The sequence below is a fragment of the Lolium rigidum genome, chromosome 5, assembly GCF_022539505.1.
Source record: "Lolium rigidum isolate FL_2022 chromosome 5, APGP_CSIRO_Lrig_0.1, whole genome shotgun sequence".
Classification (NCBI taxonomy): domain Eukaryota; kingdom Viridiplantae; phylum Streptophyta; class Magnoliopsida; order Poales; family Poaceae; genus Lolium; species Lolium rigidum.
Genome location: NC_061512.1, coordinates 197613898 through 197632613, shown reverse-complemented (window position 1 = coordinate 197632613; position 18716 = coordinate 197613898). Strand labels below are relative to the sequence as shown.

Here is an 18716-nt window from a genome sequence, read left to right as displayed (position 1 = left end):
TTGGTGTAGTCGATGCACATGCGCCACACCTTTGGAGTTTTTTCTTCAAGGTTCTCTTCTTTTTTCTTCTCGACCAGCACCGGATTGGCTAGCCAGTTAGTATGCAGTACTTCCACGATGAAACCGGCAACTAACAACTTTGTCACCTCTTCTCCGATAATCTTTCTCCTGTCTTCAGCAAACCGGCGCAGCGGCTGTCTTACCGGCTTCGCATCCTTCCGGACATTCAGAGAGTGCTCAGCCAACTCCCTCGGAACACCTACCAAGTCATCAGTAGACCAGGAAAAGATATTCCAATCCTCACGGAGGAAGTTGACGAGCACGCTTTCCTATGCCTCACTGAGACCGGCACCAATACGAACGGTGCGCTCAGGGTAAGCTGGGTCCAGCACGATTTTCGTTTCCTTGGTTGGCTTGAATGCCAGTGCGCCAAGGTTGCCACTCATTGCAGCTAAGCTCAACTGGGAGGACTGAGCCAGCGCAACCGCAGTTTGCATTCTCCTTTTTTCTTCTGCGATTACTAGCGATTCGGCCAGATTTGATCCGGCGGAAGCGGTTTCCAGCGAGATCTTGTAGTTTCCCACTACGGTCAAGGGTCCAGATGGTGCTGGCATCTTCATCTTGAGATACGCCGTATGAGTTGAGGCCATAAATGATGCCAACGCCGGTCTCCCCAGCAGCGCATGGTAAGGACTGTCTAAGTCCACCACTTCGAACAGAACATTTTCCACCCGGCAATTGTCGTGTCCTCCAAACGACACATCCACCCGGACTTTTCCCATGGGGGAGCAGGACAAACCCGGAACGATCCCATGGAACGTAGTGTGAGTTGGTTGCAGCATGTTTTCAGTGATTCCCAACGTACGCATGGTGTGCCGGTGTTATCACCGGAATTTGACCGAGTCAAAGGTGGGCCGCGATCAAGATGGACTGGAAGAATATATATATAGAAGAAATACGTGAATCGGCCTTACATGCAAAGTTTGGGCTAGTTTGCCCTTGTATCTGTAACATATTAGATTGCGTGTTGGTTAGTTAGAGTTTTACCCGTGCACGGTTAGGTGCACGCCTGAATTAGAAAGTCCCTTGGACTATAAATATGTATCTAGGGTTTATGGAATAAACAACAACCAACGTTCAACACAAACAAATCTCGGCGCATCGCCAACTCCTTCGTCTCGAGGGTTTCTCCGGTAAGCACCATGCTGCCTAGATCGCATCTTGCGATCTAGGCAGCACGAGCATGCCCACGTTGTTCATGCGTTGCTCGTGCTGAAGCCTTTTTGATGGCGAGCAACGTAGTTATCTTAGATGTGTTAGGGTTAGCATTGTTCTTCGAATTACATGCTTTCGTTATGCAACCCTCGCACATCTAGCCGCCCTTACACCTGTCTCAGGTGTAGGGGCGGCACCCCGCTTGATCATAGTTTAGTGGATCTGATCCGTTACGGTTGCTCCTTGTTCATCAAGGATTAGTTTAACATCCACAATAGTTAGGCCTTACAAAGGGTTGGAGGATCCAGCGGCGTGTAGGGTGACGTTTGCTAGCCCTAGAAAGGATGTTCCGGGGATCAACCTCGTGTTGGTTTTTAGGCCTCGTCTAGGATCGGCTTACGGTCACCGTGCGCGAGCGCGAGGCCCAATCGTGAGTAGGATGATCCGATTATGCGGTGAAAACCCTAAATCGTCGTAGATCTCATTAGCTTTATCTTGATCAAGCAGGACCACCATATATTCGGACACCTCGTTCGAATCATGGGTGGATCGGCTCTTTGAGCCGATTCACAGGATAACCTGAGAGCCGATCGAGGCTCGTATTTAATGTTTACGTGTATGCCATGCAGGAAACTAAGCGAGGCATCATCCACACCTTCCTGACCAGGTATAGGTCAGGTGGCACGCCCTTGCGATTGCATCGGACGTGCGACCAGGAGGCTTTGCGGGCCGTCGCTCTGAGGGACTGGGGCCAGCCGCAGCCCTAGTTGTTCCCGGCTCTATACCGTGTTGCCCGTCTCCGCCCGCCGGGGGGTTTCCGACGTCAACACATTCGGCACGCCCGGTGGGACCACCTTCGACATCCACGACATCGCCATCTACATCCGAGATGGCGGAAGGCACTCCGGTCAAGTACGAGGATCCGCCCGATGAGCTCAAGAAGAAACATGACGAGATCAAGGCAACCCTCGAGGCCGAACTCATCGGCTCTTTCCACCGAACCCGCTCCCCATGGCGTCGGGTGGAAGGGTTTCACACCCGAAGGCGCACTCGATGGAGTGGACCTGTCCGCCCCGTCGAAGAACGCACCAGGTCGCTGCGGCAGGAAATCAACTACATGGTGGCTCATTCGCCGCACCGCCACTCGAGAGCCTCGGTGAACACTTTGGAGCGTGTCGCTCGCGCGTGGTCCAGAAATCATGAGCCACCGGTATTCTCCGTCGGGACCAGCTCGGGGACGTTCAAAGGAGAGATGCCACTCCAGCCCCAGCCGTTCGCATGGGCAGCACCGGAACTGCCGAACTCATCGGCATACGTCGTCTACAAGATTGGTGGTGATCCTAGTGACTACCAATTCCTACATGAGGCACCCAAGGAGATCCCGCACGGATACGCGTGCGCATACGTGCCAGACTGCAACACCTGGGCACTCTCGAACCAGGCTGCGACGGCAGGGGCCTCTGGGACGACAGGAGGAACGTCGGGAGCCGATCCTGAGAAGCAAACGTGGCTAGCTAAGTACGCCACTCCGACAAACCTCCAGAGCCCAGCTCCTGCAGTTGGCTTAGAACCAGAAAAGCAAGCATGGCTGGTTAAGTATGCCACCCCGGCGAATCTTCAGGGTTCGACACCTTCAGCCATCACCGCGGATCAGATTTGTGCGATCCTGAAAGATCAGTTCGGCATGATGCCGAAAAGGAAGACGTTCGGCTATACCAAGCCGTACCCCAACAACTACGAACTGATCCCGCTACCACCCAAATATCGGCTCCCGGACTTCACAAAGTTTAGTGGATCAGATGGTTCCAGCTCCATCGAGCATGTGAGCCGATATTTGGCACAGCTGGGCACGATCTCAGCATCAGACGAGTTGCGCGTGAGGTTCTTTGCACAGTCCCTCACAGGATCGGCTTTCGGGTGGTACACATCGCTGCCACTCAACTCCATCCGGACTTGGAAGCAGTTGGAAGAGCAGTTCCATGAGCAGTATCACTCCGAGGCTTCCGATGTCGGCATTGCCGATCTAGCACAAGTACGACAGAAGCGCGGAGAAACAGTGTCAGAATACGTCCAGCGCTTCAGGACCATTAGGAACCGATGCTTTTCGGCTCATGTAAGTGAAAAAGAAGCAGTCGAGTTGGCGGTGGTGGGTCTCTCATCATCGATTAAGGACGTGGCCTCCCAAGCAGCACCACCCTTCATTGGCGCACATGGTGCGAAGCTCGTCAGCATATGAGCAGCGCCACCCGGATGTTTACCGAGGACAAATTCAAGCGTGCGGTGACCCTGGTTGAGGCAGACGAGGATGAAGGTGCTGCGGGAGATCGAGAGGTAGCAGTGGCTGAATGGACTCGAGCGACGGGCCCCGTGACCTGCAAATGGGTGAAGCCACAAGGCCCTCCAAAAGGGTTCGACTTCGACGTGACCAAGACCGAGCAGATTTTTGATCTCTTACTCACGGAGAAGCATATAAAGGTACCCGAAGGCCACAAGATCCCCACGGTGCAAGAGCTGAACGGAAAGCCATACTGCAAGTGGCATAACACGTTCACCCACACCACCAACGATTGCAGGGTGTGGCGGCAGCAGATCCAAATGGCGATAGAAAACGGACGGTTGATTTTCAACCAATACGCCATGAAGGTCGACACACACCCCTTCCCCGCCGTAAACATGGTGGAGTATACTTACCATGGAGGGTGCCAGCCGGATTTCTCGTGCAATATCAACATGGTAGGACCGGGACACCACTCGGTAAGGACGGAGATGAGGGCAGCTGCTCTCATAGCAAAGATACGAGAGGAAGCCGCTCCACGCGATCGGCTCCGCCAAGACGGCAAGTGCTACGTCACAGAGGGAGAGGTGAAAAACATAAGGTATCAACGACCTCTCTCTGATCACCTCCTCAACAAGTATGTGAGTCAGTATGACCAACGACGATGATGAAGAAGATCGTCTGGCTAGGGACGACAGGAGACGTCGTCGGTATGATCGTGATGAGGAGGAGCACGAGCGCCGTGCCAAGGAAAAGTTGGGGGAGCGAGCCGACGAGGATAGGCACTGGGACTGTCCCTTCTTCAGACACTGCTGGGATTCAGGAATGAGCCGATTGCCCACAATCGGCAACTGCCCAGAATGCAACCAGAAGAAGAAGGAGACAGCCAGCGTGTCCGTGTTCAAGCGCCTAGGGCCTCTCCCGCCACAAAGTAAACGCGTTGAGTCCCCTCGGTTGAAAGATCCCGAAGATTCAGAAGACGAGGGAGAAGAAGAAGACAGGTACCACCGGCCAAGGCGGTGCCCTGATGGACTCAGCCGTTCCCAGAAACGTAGGGTTCAACGATTGCGCGGCCTGGAGGAAGCAGAGAGGTTATACTTGCATACATTAAGGAAGGCAAGGCCTGATCTGGCTGCAAAGGTTCAGCGAACCCTGGATGAAGAGGGTCGTCCATGGAAAATGGAGTGGCGCCCCAAGCAAAGGAAAGCCGATGATGAAACATCGGCTGGCACGAACATGGTGCTCGTTCTTCCGACGAAGCTTAGTGCTCCACGATTACACGATGCACTCAAGGTGGACGACAGCAAGCGCACCAACATGATAAAGTCAGAGATTGGGCTGGTTTTATCTACCGGCCTGAACGAGTAGCAAGAGCACGTCAATGAGCAAACGTGGCGAGGCTGATCCTTGTGATCGGCCCCAAAAAATTTTTTTTTTTGAAGGGACATTACAAAACCTTCACCGAGCAAGCAACGTGGAGGCCGGTTCCAGCAATCGGCCAAAATTATCCTCACCATCCATTCTGCCTGGGTTCAACATGTAATCCAACAGAGCCGATACTATCAATTCTCTTGACAGAATCGGCTCGGGGGGGCACCCAGGTGGAGAAAACACGAGGATATGCAGTAGAAGTGCCTCATCCGTTGGTTATGAGTATTAAAGTATGGCGGCCGATGCATAAATCGGTCGTAAAAATTCAAAAAATTCGAAATTTTTTGAGCACAACCGATGCAGCAGACATCGACTTAAGGATATAAAAGCCGATGCATGGCCATCGACTCAAGAGGTATAAATGGCAGAGGGTCAATGGAGCAGGAAGTGGACCACGAAGAGAGACTATGATGGGAGAACTCCTCAATGGAGTGGTTCAATGGTTCAATGGCTCGGATCCTCTCTTCAAGACACAATGCCAAGAACAGCCTGGACGTGCAGATCAGGTTGAAGGGGGGTTGCATCAGATCCACCGAAGGAAAGGAGCCAATCTGACCTGCAAAGGCAAAGAAGTGGATTGAAGAAGCTTGGGGGGCAGCTCACCCTGAAGTTTCTCTGCTCTGGGAAGCCGATTTTGTTGAAATCGGCTGGCTCTGCGTTATGATTTGAGGCCAATGGCGGCATATTGGGCTGACTCACTACCTTTCCCGCCTCGACTAAGGCTCGGGGGGCAGCTTGCCCCATAGGACCCTTTGCTACAGGGAGCCGATTTTGTTGAAATCGGTTGGTTTTACATCTCAGCTTGAGTTAGCAATGGTCTCAGAGAGCCCCTGAAAGTGAAGGGGATTTGGAAAAGGAAGGGTCTGATACGTTGCTATCGGCCTTGGTGTGATAGTTGAAGGATTGAAATTGAACTAATTGAAAGATAAATCGGGAGAACAATTATCATTAGTTCAAAGGAGCAGCTTTACAAGAAGAGCCGATGGCTCTCAAAAGAGGGATCTGGTGCCTAGTGCACTGCTACTACTAGTCCTGCTCTACTAGTCGTCGCTGTCCTCATCATCGCCGTCGTCGAGGTCGTCGGCGCTGCTCCCAGGAAGCTCCTCGTCGCTGTTGCCCCAGCCTTTGGATGGAGCTTCGTCGTCCTCGTCATCATCATCATCCTCGCTGTCCGCCCAAAAGCGGAAGCGTTTCGTCGGCGGGCACCCAGCAGAAGAGGAGGAATCATCTTCCTCCTCCTCCTCTCCTTCCTCGTCATCATCTTCGTCCTCGCTGTCCGCCCACATGCGGGAGCGCTTCTTCAGAGGGAGCTTGGTGGAAGGGGAGGCCCTGGTCTTCTCTACTTCTCCTTATTTCTCCTCCTTGTCGGAGGAGGTGGGGTTCGCCCCGGAGTGGAGGGCATCCTCATTCTTGTGCTTCGGCGACGGTTGGAGGGGGAGGCCTGAGGGGGAAGAGGAAGAGGAAGACATTGCTGCAGGGAAGAGGGTTTTTTGGTGCCGATGGCTAGAACAGAGGAAGAGGATGAAGAGGGTTAATCGGTCGGCACGGTTAAATAAAGAAGAAGCCCAGTGGAAATTTAATGCTGTTGCAATTTTCGAGGGAGTGATGCTGAGGCTGTCGAAGATTTTTGCAGAGAAGCCCAGGAGGCGAGGCGAAATGATGGAAGATTCTGTGGCGGTCTTGCTCTACCACGACATGACCCGACGAAAGAAAGCTTAATGATTTTGGAAATCTCATTTCCAAAACCAGGGGGGCATGTGTTATCACCGGAATTTGACCGAGTCAAAGGTGGGCCGCGATCAAGATGGACTGGAAGAATATATATATAGAAGAAATACGTGAATCGGCTTTACATGCAAAGTTTGGGCTAGTTTGCCCTTGTATCTGTAACATATTAAATTGCGTGTCGGTTAGTTAGAGTTTTACCCGTGCACGGTTAGGTGCACGCCTGAATTAGAAAGTCCCTTGGACAATAAATATGTATCTAGGGTTTATGGAATAAACAACAACCAACGTTCAACACAAACAAATCTCGGCGCATCGCCAACTCCTTCGTCTCGAGGGTTTCTCCGGTAAGCACCATGTCTGCCTAGATCGCATCTTGCGATCTAGGCAGACGAGCCTGCCCACGTTGTTCATGCGTTGCCGGTGCTCGAAGCCTTTTTGATGGCGAGCAACGTAGTTATCTTAGATGTGTTAGGGTTAGCATTGTTCTTCGAATTACATGCTTTCGTTATGCAACCCTCGCACATCTAGCCGCCCTTACACTGTCTCGGGTGTAGGGGCGGCACCCCGCTTGATCATAGTTTAGTGGATCCGATCCGTTACGGTTGCTCCTTGTTCATCAAGGATTAGTTTAACATCCGCAATAGTTAGGCCTTACAAAGGGTTGGAGGATCCAGCGGCGTGTAGGGTGACGTTTGCTAGCCCTAGAAAGGATGTTACGGGGATCAACCTCGTGTTGGTTTTTAGGCCCTGTCTAGGATCGGCTTACGGTCACCGTGCGCGAGCGCGAGGCCCAATCGTGAGTAGGATGATCCGATTATGCGGTGAAAACCCTAAATCGTTGTAGATCTCATTAGCTTTATCTTGATCAAGCAGGACCACCATATATTCGGACACCTCGTTCGAATCATGGGTGGATCGGCTCTTTGAGCCGATTCACAGGATATCCTGAGAGCCGATCGAGGCTCGTATTTAATGTTTACGTGTATGCCATGCAGGAAACTAAGCGAGGCATCATCCACACCTTCCTGACCAGGTATAGGTCAGGTGGCACGCCCTTGCGATTGCATCGGACGTGCGACCATGAGGCTTTGCGGGCCGTCGCTCTGAGGGACTGGGGCCAGCCGCAGCCGTAGTTGTTCCCGGCTCTACTGTGTTGCCCGTCTCTGCCCGCCAGGGGGTTTCTGACGTCAACAGCCGGTACATAATGTTTATGCTACTTCCATTGTCAATCAGCACCTTGCTGAACCACACTCGACTCGTTGGCCCATGCATGATAGGGTCCACAACAAGAGCATAACCACCCGGATTAGGCATGATTTTCGGATGATCTTTGAACGACCAGGTGATTTCCTGATCTGACCGCAGCATGTACCTTGGTACTGCCGGCATCACTGCGTTTACTTCCATGGAACGGCGGTACAAGCTTTGTTTGTCAGTTGGTTCAGTAACGAACACAACACAGCACATGTCCGGATCCTGGTAGACATTCCTGCCCAAAGGTGCCAGTGGTGGTGGTTGGTCATTGCCATCACCCACCTGATGAACGTGCTGGTGTTGCTGCCGGTTTCGCTAAGGTTGTACCGGTAGAGCATTCGCTCCGGTAAGCGGTGGTGGTGGTGGTAAGGGGTGCTGATGCAGCATATCTTGTGACGGTGGTAGCATCGTGGTACAGCCTTGTGCTTGCGCATCTTTTACCGCACCTTTTAGCATCAGGTACTTAGTCCAAGAACAATCCTTGGTCAAATGGTTAGACGGATTAGCCGGATTCGGTGTGTGCCATCGGCAAGGTTGGTCCATAGCTTCTTCCATGGTATATTTTGCATGTTCCTGCCAGTTCTTTTTCTGACCCCAGGGTTTCTTTTCAACCCATTGCTTCTTAGGACCCGCCCATGGCTGCGATCCGGTTTTCTGCCTCTGGCTGCCGCTGGCACCAGAATTTTCTTGCACAGCAGCAACTTGCTGCGGACCGTACCTCCGATCCAGGAATTCTTCCCTTCTTTTGTTGTGCCGGTTATCCGGTACTGATCTTGACGTGGTTGGCTCGTTTGTGCTAGCTCTGCCTGCACTACCGGTTGCATTGGGTCTCCCAATGCGTAGCTATCCGCCACACGTATCATTTCTGCCAAAGTTGTTGGCATGTTCCTCTGCAGCTTTTGCCACAAAGGTGAACCTCTTCTGCACCTGTTGCAAAACCAAGCTATGGCTTGCGCCTTGATTACCCCTTCACAGGAGTTCCTTGTGGAGTTCCACCGGGTCAGGTAATCCCGGTCTGTTTCGTTCGAACGCTACGTGCATAGAGCAAGCTGTTGCGGCCTCCGGTAGATGCTGCTGAAGTTGCTTACAAAAGCCTCCTCAAAGTCCAACCAGCCGTTTATACTTCATGCCGGCAAGTTGTTCAGCCAGATGCGCGCTGGCCCTACCAGGAAGGACGGCACGATTCTCACGGCCAAACGCCGGTTTCCTCCACCAACGACAGTTCCTCCGCCGCCGGCAACGTAAACTACGGTCACGTAGTCCGCGAGCCAATCTTCCGGTTTAGTGCTACCATCGTACGTTTTCGTGTCACGGGGCAACGTGAAGTTGCGAACTGGTGGTTCCTCTTTCATGATCCGCGGGCCAAAACACTTGGGACCCGGAGGACCTTCTGTCTCAACCATCTCAGACAAATACATCCTATCCAGCCTGTGCCTCGCATCCCGGTCTGGTAGGCATCTTTCTCCCAACCTTTCTCCCAAAGGGTTCCGGTAGGTGCTGACTCTTTCGGTAGCTGAATCAGCTTCATCATATCTTTCCGGTACCGCGGCCCTTGCCTGCCGGTACCTTGGCGGAGGCATTTCCTCCTCTGCATAAGCAGCTCTTGGTGCACAATAATTTTGCCCGGTTTCACCTCTACCGGCATACTAATCTCTGGCATAGCCGTATCTGGCATAGCCACAATCTGCCCCTTGGCTTTTTCTACCGGCCTCATGTCGCCCGGCTTGTTGTTTTCTGGCAAGAACCGGATCGTACACAGTCATCTGCTGCGCATTCACCTCCTTTTCTTTTCTCTTGTCCGGATGGGGGGACGATGCCTGCCCATGGGACTTGCTTTCGGCATTCTTTGTCGAATGCACGGATTTCGAAGCCGCAGCCTTGTTCAACTTGGCCAGCTGCTCTGCATTTTGCTGCTCGATGGTATCAAGGAGCTCCCTGACACGTTCTTGCGGTTTTGCCAAAGCATCTCCGGAAAGAGATTCACACAGCTCTACTGCAGCCTTAGCAACTTTTATGGTTTTATCCGGACTGCTATACTTAGGTTTCTCTACCATGCTCAACGATGCAGAAGTGCTCTTTCCGGTAAGAATCTCCTTACGCAGATCCTGATCTAGGTTGCGAGCTCTAAGCCGGTTTTCCGGTATCCTTGCAGCCTGAGCGGTAACAGAAGCAAAGCCATGGGCAGCATTATACTCACGTAGGGTTAGGTTCAGCTCGCGCTGCGCCCGGACGATGTCGGCGCCGTTCGCGAGCAGATTATGGCGTTGCGCCTCCAGCTCCGCCTGAGCCACTGCCGGGTCGATGTTCTGCGCGATGGGCGTAGTGAGGACACTCATGGCCGCTTGGAGTGGAGTCTCCGGTGGTGGTGCGGAAGCTCCCGCGGCTTCCTGGTCGCGCTCGGTCGGCGGCTTGGCCGTGCGCGTGGACTTCGTCCGGCCAGCGCCTTCCGCCGCAGCTCCCTTGTCGGCGTCGCCCGCGCCAACGACCAGCACCTCGACGCTGTCAGCGGCGTGGTCGCTGCGAAGCGCAGATCTTGGCGGGTCCGGAGCCACCAGCACCAGCGAGGGGCACTAGCGCTCAGGGACAGTGCCGTAGTAGACGAGGATGCTCCCGAACTCGATGACGCGGCCGTTCTTGGGGAACTTACCTCCGTTGGAGAAGCAGCCCGTGTTGTCGTTGATGAAGTGCATGTCGCGGATGCGGTTGACGAGCGCGATGACGACACGCTCGCCGCCGATGGTGAGGAGGCCCGCCCGAATATGAACTCCAGCAAGCGCCGCTGCTGGCCCCATGGTGGGCGCCAACTGTCGTCGTGGTGAACAGACAAATGCCATGGGATGACTTATCTTGGGGCCAAATGGACGCTAGAGGATTCGGGGGAGGGTTTTTGGTTTAGATGGAGAGGTTTCCGGATGGATTCCTCAAGAACTTGGCCTTGGCCGAAGGAAGAAGAAGATGAACTCAAGAACAAGAACAGCACTAGATCTCTTTATTTCCTCATCTCAAGTGCTTACAAGTTTCTGTGTACAAGTCTCGTAACCTAGAATCACGTTGTCTCGTCCCCGCGAAGGGCTGTGCCCCCTCTCCTTATATAGGGGAGAGGGTGGCTTACATGGGAAGGAACCCTAGAAACCCTAATGGGATCTTTGACTAGACAAACTACTTTACAAAGCTACTTTAGCTACCGGTGATGCCGGTATGCCTTTAATCAGAAGCCGTGACATCCTCCGGCACCTTTTACGTCATCCTTTGCCTTTGGCGTCATGGCTTCGATTAAAGCTGAAGTGCTTCGCTCATCTTTGTCTTCTAGCTCTGGAGAGCATCTTTGACTGGTCTTTGCCGACGTGCTACAGTATAGCCTGTTCCGGTATTCCGGTACGCTCTTAGCTAGTTCCGGTATCCCCCTCCTTGGGATACCGGTACGATTCTCTGAATCAACTTTCGATATCCGGAACAACCTTTAAACCGGTACTTTGATGGCCTAAACCATCCGGTTTGGCATGCCTTTGGCATACCGGGGGTCATCCCCCCAACACTAAACCAGGAATTTTAACATCAAGTTGAGTTAATAGCATATTATTCCTAGATAGAGCATCATCAACAATATTATATTTTCCCTTCTTATGCTTAATAATGTATGGAAAAGACTCAATGAACTCAACCCACTTAGCAAGACGCTTATGCAAAGTAGATTGAGCTTTCAGATATTTTAAAGCTTCATGATTAGAATGTATGATAAATTATTTTGGCCACAAGTAATGTTGCCAAACCTCAAGAACTCTAATTAAAGCATACAATTCTTTATCATAGATAGGTTAGTTCAACTTAGTACCAGAATGTTTCTCAAAAAAATATGCAATCGGGCGACCCTCTTGCATCAACACACCACCAATTCCAATACCACTAGTATCACATTCAATCTCAAATTGCTTATTGAAATCAGGAAGTGCAAATAACGGTGCAGAAGTTAACAATCTTTTCTATTCATCAAAAGCATGATCTTGGGTTGCGCCCCACTCAAAGACAACACCCTTTTTAGTCAAATCATTCAAAGGTGCAACAATAGTACTAAAGTTGGGCACAAATCTTCTATAAAACCCAGCTAGACCATGAAAACTTCTTACTTGACTCACATTCATGGGAGTAGGCCAATTTTGAATTGCTTCAATTTTAGACACATCTACTTCTACTCCATGCTTAGAGACAACATAACCCAGAAATATGACCTAATCTTAGCAAAATGTGCACTTCTCAAGATTACCATAGAGTTTATTATCACGCAACACTTGCAAAACATATCGAATATGTATAGTATGATTAGATTCATTGCAGCTGTAGATTAATATGTCATCAAAATACACAACCACAAACTTGCCAATAAAATCACGCAAAACATGGTTCATCAGTCTCATGAAAGTGCTAGGTGCATTAGTTAAACCAAAAGGCATTACTAACCACTCATATAAACCAAATTTTGTTTTAAAGGCTGTTTTCCATTCATCCCCCTCTTTCATCCTAATTTGATGATAACCACTACGCAAATCAATTTTAGAGAAAATAGCAACACCACTCAATTCATCTAGCATATCCTCTAAACGGGGAATAGGATGAAGATATCGAATAGTAATGTTGTTTATCGCTCTACAATCTACACACATGCGCCATGTACCATCTTTCTTAGGAACTATAATAACAGGAACAACACAAGGACTAAGGCTTATGCGGATATAACCTTTGTCGAGTAGCGTTTGTACTTGCTTCTGTATCTCCTTCGTCTCTTCGGGGTTCGTTCTATATGGCGCCCTATTGGGCAGCGAAGCTCCGGGGATCAAGTCAATTTGATGCTCAATACCACGCAATGGTGGTAGTCCTGCGGGCACCTCCTCCGGAAACACGTCGCTGAATTCCTGCAACACATTAGAAACACCAAGAGGAATAGGGTCATGTCGTTAGAAACCAAAACCGTACCCCTGTACAGGAGCACAAGAGGCATGGATGTAGGATCCTCACTAAATTCTCTCATATCGTCTTTGGTGGCTAATAAGACTAAGGAATTCACTCTCTCACTTTTTGTTATATCACTCACGACATTACAATTCTCTCGCCTATCTATAGGTGCATCTTCCAAATTTACTTCAATTTTCTGACGAGATTCATTAACAATTTGTTGTGGTGACATAGGCTGCAAGTTGATTTTCTTGCCCTTGAACTCCAAGTGATATGTATTGGCATGGCCATTGTGTTGCACAGAACGGTCATAGAGCCAAGGCCGACCCTATAGTATGTGACATACCGTCATAGGAACCACATCAAAATCAATGGAATCCTTATACGGTCCAATCTCAAATTCAACATGCACCATGTGGTTTACCTTCATCTCCCCATTGTCGCTCAACCACTGAATATAGTATGGATGCGGGTGCGGTAGATACTTCAACTTCAGCTTGGTACACAACTCCTCGCTTGCTAAATTGCGGCAACTCCCGCCATCAATAATGACCTTGCAAGCCTTGTCAGGACCAACTAAAGCCTTTGTTTGGAACAAATTGCAGCGCTGAGTAGATGCACTTGGCAACACATTAAGAGCACGCTGAGACACAACAATAGTGCGAGCTTCAGACGGATAAGCATCTACACCATCACTGTCATAGTCATCATCTTCTGGAGCATATGGATCAACATCATCTCCAGTCTCATACTCATTGTCCTCATTGATAATCATGACCTTGCGGTTAGGACAATCTCTCTTGAAGTGACCCTTTCCAAAACATGTATGGCAATTCATATCGCGGTTACGCGCAGTAGACATGCTAGAACCACTCGTACTTGCAGCAGGTTCGGGCTTCTTTGTGTTGGAAACATTGGAGATCGGCTTGCTAGACGGAGTCGAATAAGGTACGGATCGCGAAGATGGCGCCGGCGCCGTAGATGGAGGCGCCCTAGGCGTGTAGCGCCCAGCTCCCGTAGCACGACCTTTAACTTTTGCTTCTTCAGCCAACTGTGATTCAGCTTCTCTTGCATGATGTAGCAACTCATTCATAGTGGTGTAACTGTAATGATGAACAATGCCTTTGATATCATACTTCAAACCATTGAGAAAACGATGCATTTTCATCTCAAGTGACTCACGGGCACGGCCACGCTGCATAAGCATCTCCATCTCCATGAAATATTCATCAACAGTCTTCACACCTTGTCTCAATAGGGTCAACTTATCATAAATAGTACGCAAATAATTAATGGGCACGAAACGAGCTTGCATTGCCACCTTCATAGCACGCCATGTGATAATAGGCAGCTCACCATCTTCTTCGCGAGCACGAACAAGTCCATCCCACCAACGCAATGCATAACCATCAAATTTGGAAGAAGGAAGCTTGATCTTCCTATCTTCAGTGTAATTATGTAAGCACCATAACTTCTCAATCTTCAGCTCCCAAGAGAGATATTCTTCAACATCAGCACCTCCTTCAAATTTGGGTATTGAGAACTTTGGCTTACCCAATCCATCTTCTTCCTCAAACCCACGACCATGGCGTCCGAGTTCAACGAAACCACGACCGCGGTTACCACATCCAGCACCACGACCAACACCAGTTGCTTCATCCTGAAGATCAGGGTCTTCTGATTCTTGTTGCTGTTGTTGTGTAAGATTGTCAACAGCCAGTTGCAAAACTTGAAGACTACGCTGGATATCCATCATTTGATCTTTCATTGTAGTGACGGTCTCACTAGTAGCATCCAGCTTCTGGGAGATCCCCTGAACAGTCCCCCTAAGTTCATCGTCCTGAGTGCGGAATTCACGTCGCATCTCATTACGAAGAGCTTCATACTCCCTCCATGTCATCACATTAGAAAAATTCTTGTTTTTCGGGTTAACAATTTTCTCATCACTAGAAGACATGGTTAGTAGGTTAGTGCACTAAAACAAATATATGTGGTGGTACTCTCACAACTCACTCAAAACTGATGAGAAAAGGAAATCTTACTACTCCAAAGTGAATTAGTATTGCTTACCACTTGTAGTAATGACTAGTGCACGGATGTAGCGAAGCGAATATCAAGGGTATAAGAACAATCACATGACAAAGCAGGGTATATGTGGGGCTGTAGGTGGGCTACCTATTTGCACCAATAACAAGCTCTAGCGCTGACCTTAGACAACCAATGATACTCACACAAGGCGATAAATGTGGCAACGCAACTATATGGATGAAAGGTTGCAATGCACTCGAGAGACGGTAACAAAGCTCAACGGGACAGGCACACGATTGCTCAACTACGGGTGCAGTTAAAGAAAACTTAGGCCTTCACTTGATTCTACTAGCACTTCACTTTTTCTTTTTGGAATTTTCTTTTTATCACACGCAGCTATGTAGCTCTTTTTGCTTCTTTTCAATTTTCTCTTGTTTTTTGATGTTATGACTCAACTCCTTGATAACACAACCAACAAATAATGCAAAGCACCAAAACCCTAATGAGCAGCCTATCGAGCGGTAAAACTAGTCTCTTCTAGGGAAGTTCCTAGTCACTTATATCGAAAGGCTGTGGCTATGGTTTGGACAAACACACTGTATGCTATGTGGACTCGGAGCAACAAAAACGGACTCTAGATGATAGCGGAAACTCAAACCCTAATAATACTAGATGGAAGAAAAAGATACGCAAAAACAACTACGAAAAGCAACTAAAACTCGAAATTAGTGCAATCTAATGCTATGGCAAACCCTAACCCTAATTGTTTTCGACTTTTTCTGGATAGGAAACACTCACAACTCAACTATGGGGTGGATTATGGATGGCTTACCGAGGAAACATTCAAATCTGATACCAAGATGATAAGGGGTTGCCCAATCTTCTCAGTAAGCAACGGTGGTGATGATGATCACGGGATTAACACAGCGGAGATAACTTGATGAAGAGTGGATGATAACTTGTATGACGCAACGAGATCCCTCAATTGGTCCTTATCGCCAATGCAACAGCTCTCAACCCTGCAAGATATTCGCAACTCCACACACTTGCGCATGTAGCCGCCGACCACGAAGCGGTAAGTTGCAACCATCTAATTCCCAATGAAACAGCAGATCACACAAGACTTTTCAGGGTTTACACCAAATCAATGCAATATGGTGTAGGGATTCAATAGAGTTGCAAATCAATCAACTATGGACTAGGATTTATCTTAAACATGGTCTAAACCTAATTTTGGGGGCGTCCTGGGCACTTATATAGGGGTTCAGGATGACCTCAGGTCGAAAAATTACAAGAATAACCGACCCAGATCGGGATCTGGTCGAGACAGACTCGGACACGGCCGGTTTGGGGGCCGGTCGACCGGTCCTGGGACCGGGTCAGTCCGGTTGAAACCGGGCCTGGCATCGGGTGGTGACCGGGCTACGGTTCCGGGCTTACTGGATGTTGCCCGGCTGGCACAAGCATGGCGTCCGGTTTGGACCGGACGGATCCGGCGTGGAAGCCGGTCGGACCGGGGCTGGGACCGGGTGGCCCGGCGGCACGGCCGGTCTGACCGGGCCTGGCGCCGGCCTGAACTGCATCTCCTCCTCTCGCGCATGCCTCTCGCTCCTCCCTCGCACGTCCATGGGATGTCTTCATGTCCAGCTCCATGTCCAACTTCTGGTCCATTTGCTCCTCTCCTCCTCGTGCGATGCTTGTTTCCTCTTCATACCTGATCATACATAAGTAATATGACTTAGGCAGTATAAAGTTCTCATCGATCAAAGTATCACATAGGAACAAGTTCACATGTTGCTTAAGTAGCTTCGCACGAGCTCGTGTCATTGGTCTAATCCTGACTTCATTGGACTTGAGCTTCACAACAACATCATCTTCATCTTGCAATGACGGAGGTAGTAGTGTAGTAGAGATGTCCTCATCATAGTGTGTCCTACTGCGCAGGTTATCTGAGGTAAATTGTATGCTGGACCTGAGGTTGATGCTTGGAGCTATGAGTTATCCCTTATGCTCGTGCTGGCGGTACTCTTCCATTTGATGATGACAAAATTCCCAACGTCATTAAAAAGAGAAAGGTGAGGCATTACATACTATACTATATAGACTAAGTTGGATGTTGGTTAGACTGTGAAATAATCTTTTGATCTTGAGATTTTTTTGAGCAAGGATTGGGCCCGAAGGACCTAGAAACTACTCATTATCAGCGGGATCTGGAGATTTGAATCCCACATCTGTTTGGTATTCCAGGGAGGATGCACATGAAAACGGCAATTGGGCTCCTACTATGATATGCTTTCAATAATTAATGATATTAGGTCTATATGATCGAGATAGGAGCAGGAGGGGTCTTTGGAAAATTTGTTTCCTGATTCAAATGAAATTTTCTTTCCAATAGCTATTGTTGGTCTTTCTTAGCCCAATTTCTATTAGATGCCAGGGCACCACGTTGTCTTTCAGAGTGCTCCCCTCTCCCTATCATTGGATGGCCATCGTACGGCTGGCTCGAGGAATAACAGGACAGATGCTAACAGACCTTTCATCGTGAATCTCCCTTTCCCTTGGTCTCTCGTCCACTCCTTTCTTATCCCCTCCCCACAAACTACTCCTCCACAACCAGGCCCCATCAGGCCTCATCGAGAGGATCCCGACGCCGGCGGAGGAGAGACGAGAGGCGTGGCGGTGCGGATCGAACAACATCGCGCTCCGGAGGCGAAGGGCGTCGGTCATGGTGGTTGGGGAGGTTGGAATCCAAGGGCTCTCGCGCTCCCATGGCAAAGGGGCGGCGGCCATGGAGTTGGTGGCGGCTCGGGGGTGTGGGGCGAGGCTGAAGTGCAGGTCCTCCGTGCTCTCGAGGCTAAGGGCAGCGCAGCTGACGCTCATCTCCACCACGAGTTGAAGGCCTCGTCGCCATGGCACGCCGCCGGAAGGACCTTGCCCCCATCGTGGTCTCTCACATGTTCTAGCGCGCCGCCGGGCAACGCCGCCGGAAAGGGCCTCGCCCCCACCGACCGCCGCCGGGCCTACCAACGGATCCAGTCCTCTTCCCCTGGCTCCCCTAGTTCTATATGTAGAAACATCAAAACATGTAACAAAATTATGTTTCTTCCAGTTCTGGTTGCAATTTTTTTGATGCTGGATGTATTTTTCGACTACTTTTTACATCCACGATCTTGAAATAATAGTTTCCCCTAAGATCTGGATGTATAATAATAGGTCCCCCATATTTCTGGATGTAATTTCTTTATTTTTTCTACATCTCCTGCTACTTTTTTACATTCTCGATTGGAATCAAAAACACTGCAGATTTTCTGGGATGTAATTTTGTGTAGTTAAACTTCAATTTTTTACATGCCAATACTTGTTCTAAACTTGACGCAGAAAAGTAGCAGATGACACATGCGTTTTTTTGGCGTGAATTTGAGACAGATGTATTTATTTTACACGATTGTTCTTTGTAATTTTTTCTCAACGAGCCGCGAAATGAGACGCTCTGATTTGCAGATCCCATGTTTCATGTTTTTTGTGCAGCGACCATCCCAAACGGAAAGAAGACGTGTGGGATTAGAACTTTCTACTTTTAGACTGTGAGGGATGTCCGGACTAATCTATTTCTATTTTTGGATGGGGCACTCTTTAAGACTAACCGGTGCTAGGGCACTGTGTAGCAAGCTATGATCTGTCAGCTGCTTCTGATACTCAACTCTTAAGTTATAGGATCTCTAGAAAAAAATGCAGGTGATAGGTTAACACCTAGAACCTCCGGTTCAAACCTTGTTTTTTTTCATATTGCAGTACCAATTTTACTACATCGACCGTTTGCTCGTGCCAACTACTGATA

The 18716-nt window shown here is 49.6% G+C and overlaps 1 pseudogene; it reads left to right on the top strand.

The window, feature by feature from the left end:
- The window catches only part of LOC124656917, a 60986-nt pseudogene extending 43212 nt beyond the window's left edge, over nt 1-17774 (top strand).
- Nucleotides 17775-18716: the final 942 nt, after the last annotated feature.